We start from the raw sequence: 8516 nt of genomic DNA, 5'->3' as shown, positions 1-8516 counted from the left end.
TGAAAAAATATATATTTCATAGTCTTTTCATTTATTTTAAGTATAAATAAAAAAAATAATAATATGAACTTACATCCTCCGGGCGTGACGTACTGACACGTCCTAGTGAAAGAGTACGCGCCCGTTATATGTTGCATAATTAAAAAGAGAATTCCCCGGTTAACAGGTTAATTTTTTGAGGAAACGCCATGCTATTTTCCACAGTGGCTGCACCAGTCTACATTCCCACCAGCAGTGTACTAGTGTTCCCTTTTCTCCACATTCTCACCAGCACTTGTGATTTGTTGATTTCTTGATGATAGCCATTCTGAAACATGTGAGGTGATATCTCATTGTGGTTTTAATTTGCATTTACCTGAAGAGTATTTTCACGGCCATCTGTATGTCCTCTTTGGAGAAGTGTCTATTTGGGTCTTCTGACTATTTTTAATTGGATTATCTTCCTTTCATTGTGTTCTGTGAGTACTTTATATATTTTGGATATTAATCCCTTTTCAGATGTACCTCCCAGACAGTGGGTTCCCCTTTCATTCTGATTGCAGTTTCTTTTGCTGTGCAGAAGCATTTTATTTTGATGTAGTCCCATTTGTTTATTTTCTCCTTCATTTCCTTTGCCCTAGGAGATGTATCAGTAAATATATTACCATGAGATTTTACTGCTTCTGTTCTCCTCTAAAATGTGTATGGTTTCATGCCTAACATTTAAGTCTTTTGCCCACCTTGAGTTTATTCTTGTGTATGTGGTAAGTTGGTGGTCTAGTTTCATCTTTTTGCATGTGTGTGTCCAGTTTTCCCCGCACCATTTGTTGAAGCTTTTTCCCTAATCTTTGAAGCCATCCCCCTGAAGACTGGAACTGTTTTTCTGGAAATAGGTGAGTGTGGACCCCTTATAAACACAGAGAAAAGAGCCTGTTTTGATTGATTGATTGACTTAGTCAGACGTACTATGCCCAGGTACAGCCAAAGCTGTTCAGGTCTAAAATCTTTTTGTTTTCATCATGCAGCATAACTCCAGCAAGAGACAGGAGGTCGAGAGGGGAAGAAGGGGGGCGGAGGAGACTAGTAGACAAGGGTGAACTTCCCATATTTGACATATCCAGGACGTTTTGGGAAAGTTTACTGCAGATGCCACACATTTTCACTGGTTCTTGGCTTACTGGAATGGAAGCAAAGGAGTATTTGGAGATATCCGTTTAAATATAAAATAAATGGTAGTGCAGGTGCTTCTAATTTTCCATTGAAAAATCTAAAAACTGGCAGCACCAGAGCCATTTCAAACCAATCAATGGTATATTCGTGTCCGTTCTAGAAAGCTACCCTGTTTCCCCGAAAATAAGACAGTGTCTTATATTAATTTTTGCTCCCAAAGATGCGCTAGGTCTTATTTTCAAGGGATGTCTTATTTTTCCATGAAGAAGAATACGTACACATTTATTGTTAAATGAAAATAAAGGAAATTTATTACCTGTATACGGTACGGTAGTACGGTAGTTGTCAACACAAACCAGACAAACTGTGAATCCTACAGTATCAAGAATTTACTCATTCATTCAATGACAATCATGTCATCATCTTCTGGAACATTATCATAACAATCCAATTCCTGAATTTCCTGGTGAATTTCTTGTGACTCCATTTCTTTCAGAATCAGTGGACCAAATCTCTCATGTTTAGCCTGGGGGGGGGGGGCTTATTTTCTGGGGATGGCTTATATTTCACTCAGAAGGAAATCTGTAAGTAAGTCTTATTTTTGGAGGATGACTTATTTTGGGGGAAACACGGTAGGACTCTCGGAGGGAGAAAGTGGAAGAACAGGTTGATGGAAGGGAGAGCGAGGTTGGAGAGGCTTGAGCGTGAATGAGGGCGCGAAGAGGGAGCGAGGCAGAGAAAGAATGAGACCGAGCGGGATCCCTCCCGGGAAACCAAACGCTGGAGAGAGGTACCAATTATTTTAATTGAAGGTAATGGTGCTGAGGCGCCAGGGAGCTCCGCTCTGTTATGTGTCAGCAGCCTGGCCAGATGCACCCGCACCGCGCTCGGCCCCTCCACGCCCAGCCCGCGCCCTAGGGCTCCCTGCGCCCTCCAGGCTGGCGGCACCCCGCCCGGCCCGCAGAGAAGTTGTCCTCCGCGCTCCCGGCCTGGCTCACTGGCCCGCAGGCCCCAGCTGCTCTGGCCTCTGGCCTCGCACGCTGCCTCCCTCCTTGTGAGGAGTGAAGCGCCGCTGACGTGTCCCAAAGTGAAAGGGAGGAGCGTGCACTCCTGGCCTAGCAGGTTGGCATTGGCAGGTTGTGGAAAGCAACGCTGCCCCATCCTTGCACTTCCGCGTCCGTGTCCCTGCTGTGGTTCTCAGCCTTCCTCCCAATTACCCCTCTTTCTGTTTCCTCTTAACTGGAACTGAAGTGGGGTCTTAAAAATGACCCACCTGGGAGCAGAGTGATACGACACTTGTGTGCCTTACGAAGTGACTGCAAATCTAATAAACATCTGTCACGGTGCAGTTATTACAGTATTATTTGCTGTATGCATGCCCTGTTGTACATGACATCCCTGCAACTTATTTACTTTATAACCAGAGAAAGGATTTTCAACAATAATAAAAAGGAGACTTTCTTGTAGAATTGCAGAGGGCGTAACAAGGGCCAGTGGGTGCCAGCTGAAAGCTGTCAAGCAGGCATACACCAAGAAAGAACTCTGGAGCATGAATGCTGTCGGGAGAGGCTCGGTTCCCAAGCACCAGCGGAAGTCCAGTGATGGACACACGAGCTGATTGTTGGAGCAGGTGACCCTTAAAGTCACTTTCAATGCTGAGACAGTGTTACAGCTACAGCTTCTAGTTATTACTCACTACAGATGACAAGGCAATGCTGTGTCGTTTTGCAGAAGTAGGAAACGTGTAGGGCTCTGCACACATCTACGAAGTGAGGTCCTACGAATCAGTTCAGACTGTCCTGATCTGCTCAAGAACAAGGATGTCCACCTGAGGGGAAGAGTGAAGGCTGATGTTCAGCTCCCACCCTCAAGACAGACTGCATCTCAACACTGGCCTTGATGGCTTCAGAGGGAGTGCCTTCTTCTAATTCACAAAGAAAGCTTAGGATGGGCCAGTCACAGTCCTTTGATGCTGCCCAGAACCTGGGTCACCACAGATAGTCTATTGCCGGGGAAGTATAGGGCTGCCAAGGGAAGACGGCAGATATCTGGAATCTTAACTCAAGTTTGAGATCCATACAAGACAAAGGAGAAAAACCTTAAAACCATCTTAAATGGGTATTGATTCTCTCAAACCTGTATTGCATGTTTCCAAAAGGCATTTCCTGTATCTCTTTCTTGAGAAGTGTCTAAATACCTCCTGTCCATCTTCTTTCAGGGGACAACGAAGCAGATTTAACTTTCTGTGGGAATAAAGGCCACTTTTGTTTGGCAGGCTCTACTAATAAGAGCCTTCCTCATAAATCATTTCATATCACATTATAATTCAGACCAAAGAAAAAGTCAGGAGGCAGAGGAAGGAGGGAGAGAGGAGAACCCAAACAGGTCCCATATATTTCTTCATGGTATAGTTGTCACTTATTTCCCCAGCTTTTGCTAACACATTATTTGATAAGTAACCCTTAAGGTAACCTGGAACTGGACTGCCTAGAGCACATGTGTCAAACACAAGGCCCGCGGGCCAAATCCGTCCCGCCAGGCCTTGCAATGTGGCCCGCACTGCGCTGTCATCACTGCACTCCGCTGCGTTTCCATCACAATGACAGTTTATGACTGTTCAGTAAACCATTCGGCCCGAGATTTAGGCTGGATTTTAGATTTTGGCCCCTTCTCTGATTGAGTTCGACACCCCTAGCCTAGAGCCAGGAACAGAATCACTGTAACCCAGCCTAGGGACTTTCCTTCTCTTGAAAGCACTGTGGTCCTCAGTACCCTTCCCAATGTCCCGGCTCACCTCTCCCTACAGCCAGAGAGCGACGCTGGGAACTGGTCTCTGCTCCAAATCATCAGGCCCTACTTCAGCACACCTTTGAATTCTCACACATGCACCATCAATGTCGTTTAAAATGGCCCTGGCCGTGTGGCTCAATTGGATGAGCTTTGTCCAGTGCACCAGGAAGTCGCAGATTCTCTTCTGATCAAGACACAGGCCCGGGTTGCCCGCTCCATCCCCAGTAGGGAGCGTGTAGGAGGCGGTCCACGTTTCTCTCTCATTGGTGCTTTGCCTCTCTCTCTCTAAAAATCATTTTTTTAAACATTTTAAAATCATGTGTCTGTTCTCTAGGCTTAAAAAATCCCCACCAGGGTAACCCTGTGTTCCTAAGCCAACACTGGAACTTTCACATCTATTATCACTTGAATTTTCCAGAGAATAAAATGCATTAGTTTTAGACCCACAGAACTTTCTCCACTTTCTTCAGGTTGCGCCTACTGCCATCCAGAAGGGAACGGACCTGTGGCATGTGTCTGTCGCCCTCTGGTGGTGAGAAGGAAGCAGCACCCAGCTAATGTTTGCTGTTGATACAAGAAGGAAGATCATTCTAGGGAAAATTTTGACTCAGTATTTTAACGACTGTGCCTCAATGTCAGGCAGTGACCTCAGTATCAGGACTCTGAGTACTGTTCCCAGAATCACCTCAGGTCTTCGGACAATAATGAAGACGCTCTTCTTCTTTAGTAAAGACTGAGGCCTGGAGAAGGTGGCAGGAGCAGGTCCAGGTACACTGTGGAAAACAGTGATCATTGTTCTACATAAAACACTCTTGCCCGCGAGTGTTTGCATCACCCATCAACAGGCCAAAGCTCTTCCCAGGGAGGAGTTTATATTCTGGCTGAAATTTATTCATTCCCTTTTTTAAAAAATTTTTTTTAATTGGAAAAGTGTTAACTGAAAAGAACATGGCATTGCCCCTGATCTCTAAACATTAAATATCTTTGTTTCTATAAATCTACACACTGTTTTGACCAACTTTATAATAAAAATAAAAATCTAAACACAGATGAATTAAATAAAGATCTCCTCCTTTCTTGAGCTACATAACACCAAAGATTGGTGACTGACCCATGGTAGCATTGTAGAGATGCATTCTGGGGCTATGCTTACACCCCCAAGTGACGTGAAACTCTGATTCTTCTTTCTGTCGAGATCAAAACTGAGAGACTAAGGGAAAATTCGGCCCCATAACTCCACATGAGTGACCAGTCTAGATTGATCAAGTTAATCAAACAGTCCCTCTGTGTACTGAGTTACATCAGCCACTCTTTGCATCAAACCATGGAAATGATCACCGCTGTCTTGACTTCACAGCTGAGGAAAGTCAGAGGAGATTGAAGGCTCCCCAGTCACTGAGATTCTGGGCTCAAGGCACCACCTGCTGACCCTTCGAAGGTGGGAAGCTATGACTGGCCATTGTATTCACTGGTAAATAGTGGTCAGTTTTTCTTTGAACAAGAATATTAAAAGGAAGTGTTAGTGCTTTTGAGCTAAGATTCCACAGAACCACTTTGGCAATATTATAAGGTAAAAATGCCTTTTGACAAATGGAGTACTTTGAGGGAGAAAAGAACGGGATAAACAAGAGAAAAGGAGAGAACTTTTACGCTGAGAATAATGGTTGTTTATGAATTGATTGATCCACTACCACTCCTAAACCTTTCTCAGTTCTCATGACCCCACAGTGAAATTTTCTGGGATTGAGTTTTGAGGTCGTTCTTGGATTTCAGCTTTCATTGCCAGAATCAACCTGCCTAGGTAGCTATCAGTGGTGGTTTTTCTTCTTCTTCTTCTTCTTTTTTTATCTTTACCAAGGATATCTTTTCCATTGCTTTTTTAGAGAGTCACTGAGACAGAGAAAGAGGCGGAGAGAGAGAAAAAGAGAGAAAAATAAAAAGAGAGAGAGAGAGAGAAAGAGAGAAAAATAAAGAGAGAGAGAGAGAGAGAGAGAGAGAGAGAGAGAGAGAGAGAGAGAGGGAGAGAGGGAGAGAGAGAGAGAGAAAGAGAGAGAAACACTAATGTGAGAGAGACATATCCATTGGTTGCCTCCTACTCTTGCCCCAACTGCTTCCAGGGATCAAACCTACATGTCCTTGACTGGGAATCAAACCATAACCTTTCAGGCCAAGGGCCAATGCTTTGACCACTGAGGAAAACCAGCCAGGGCCCTGGTACTTGTTTTTATTTGCAGGCTTCTGCTCAGACCTTGGCCTTCTCCTGTGGAAAATGCTTTATGGGAATTCCATGACCCTGACTCTCAGTGCTCACAAACAGAAGCAACCAACAATCCAGCCTTCACCAACCAGGATCCTCAAACCAACCATGGAAGTGGCTTCTGTGGAAGGGACACCTCAGGGCTCCTGAGGTCATACCTGATACTATTTTGAGGGCCATCGAGACCCACCAATCACTAAGAACCTGCAGATAATGTCATCTTTCCAACCAAGGATAAGGAGGGTAACCATGATTTTCTCTGGGGCTCTGCCCTCTAGGCTAAAGGTGAATGGATCTAATGAAACCAAGCTTCTTCACCTGACCTTGCTACTCACACTGTACCTCCTTCTCTGAGTAGTAATTGCATGGTGCTTTGTAGTGTAGGTACAAGAGAAGCAGTGGGATGCAGGAGACAAACACTGGACTGAATGTCATTTTGATACTAGCTCTTGGCCTGGGTTTGGATTAGACCTCACTTAGTCTGTCAGATTTAAAGAATCCTTATCAAATGAGCCAAGGAGAAAAATAGCTCTCCTGGTTCTAAACCTTTTTCTAATATTGCTCATATTTGGGAGGATGTGTAACAGGATGAGAAAGCGAGGCCCTTGTTCTTAGTTTCTGCAGAAGCTCCAAGACCTAGTGCAGTGGTTCTCAATCTTGAGCATACATCAGAATTGTTAAAGCAGATTAATAGGCTCCATCCCCAGAGTTTCTGATTCACTAGGGCTGAGGTGGGGCCTGAGAATATGCCTTTCGGATAAGTTCCCAGGTGTTGATGCTGCCAATTGGGCATACTTTGAGACTCTTTGGCCTAGAGCTCTTTAGGAGGCACCAGGTACCCCCCAGACTTCTCAAGACATGCCAAGAGTTTGTAAACATGCTGTACCAGTAAGGAGATGCTGATCCAGACAGTCAACTAGATCTATAACTGCTGACAGGATCTATAACCTATTTCCTAGCGTTAGTCTCATGGAGAAGCATATGATAACTAATATTTGTATAGTACATTATAATTTTCAAAGAGTTTTGCTTTATTTTATTTGATCATAATGACACTCCTCTGATATGGAGAGTGAAGATATTATTATCTTCATTTTTTTAAGAAGGAAACTTGTTCCAAGGAGCCCCATCTTAGATCAGTATCACATAGCTAAAGAGCACTAGAGTAGGGAACTCAGTTGAGGGTCTCAGTTCTTCTGTATTAAGCTGCCCCTTAGTATTCTTCCAGTAATTGAGGCACTGTTCCTAACCAAATAATTATTTATTTGAAGTGATAATTATGTATCATTTTAACACATGCAAAGCCATATTTATTCAAAAAGCCTTTCTCTCTGGCTCTATTGTCATAATCAAATAGAAACCTGAGCTGGAAGACTTACTCTTGCATTTGAATGTGGCTTTCCAAAAGCCTAGTTAAATAGTGAATCTCAGTCATCAACATTAGTAATATCAAGTAATTTTTCTTCACTACCTGATGTGATGTAGGACACTCTGGATAAGTTTTTCAGAAGGTGAACTTCACTTCCTAGTTCTCAGTTTTGATATATTTTTTTTGCATACAAATTATATTTAGTATTCATTTTTTTTCATTTCAAAAATGTTTTAAATATAATGTTATATGCAATAAACATTAATATTTTAAGAAAAATTATCTTAAAAATAATAATACATGCAATAAACATTTATATCACAAGAATCCTATTTTAAATATAATGTTATATACAATAAACACTAAAGATTCAAGAAAATTATTTTAAATATAATATTACATGAAATAAACGTTAATATTTTTTAAATCTTTATTGTTCAGATTATTACAGTTGTTTCTCTTCCCCCCCCAATAACTCCCCTCCACCAGATTCCCACCCCACCCATGCCTTTACACCCTGCTCCCACTGTCCTCATCTATAGATGTATGATTTTTGTCCAGTCTCTTCCCGCACCCCCCACACCCTTTTCCCCTCGAGGATTTTCAGTCCACTCCATTTCTATGCCCCTGATTCTATTATATTCACCAGTTTATTCTGTTCCTCAGATTTTTAATTCACTTGATTTTTAGATTCACTTGTTGATATATATCAATATGTATTTGTTGATCATAATTTTTATCTTTACCTTTTTCTTCTTCTTCCTCTTCTTAAAGAATATCTTTCAGCATTTCAAATAATACTGGTTTGGTGGTGATGAAAACCTTTAGCTTTTTCTTATCGGTGAAGCTCTTTATCTGCCCTTCAATTCTGAATGATAACTTTGCTGGGTAGAGTAATCTTGGTTGTAAGTTCTTGCTATTCATCACTTTGAATATTTCTTGCCACTCCCA

Source organism: Pipistrellus kuhlii, unplaced genomic scaffold, assembly GCF_014108245.1.
Source record: "Pipistrellus kuhlii isolate mPipKuh1 unplaced genomic scaffold, mPipKuh1.p scaffold_m20_p_1, whole genome shotgun sequence".
Classification (NCBI taxonomy): domain Eukaryota; kingdom Metazoa; phylum Chordata; class Mammalia; order Chiroptera; family Vespertilionidae; genus Pipistrellus; species Pipistrellus kuhlii.
This window is presented reverse-complemented; position numbering follows the sequence as displayed.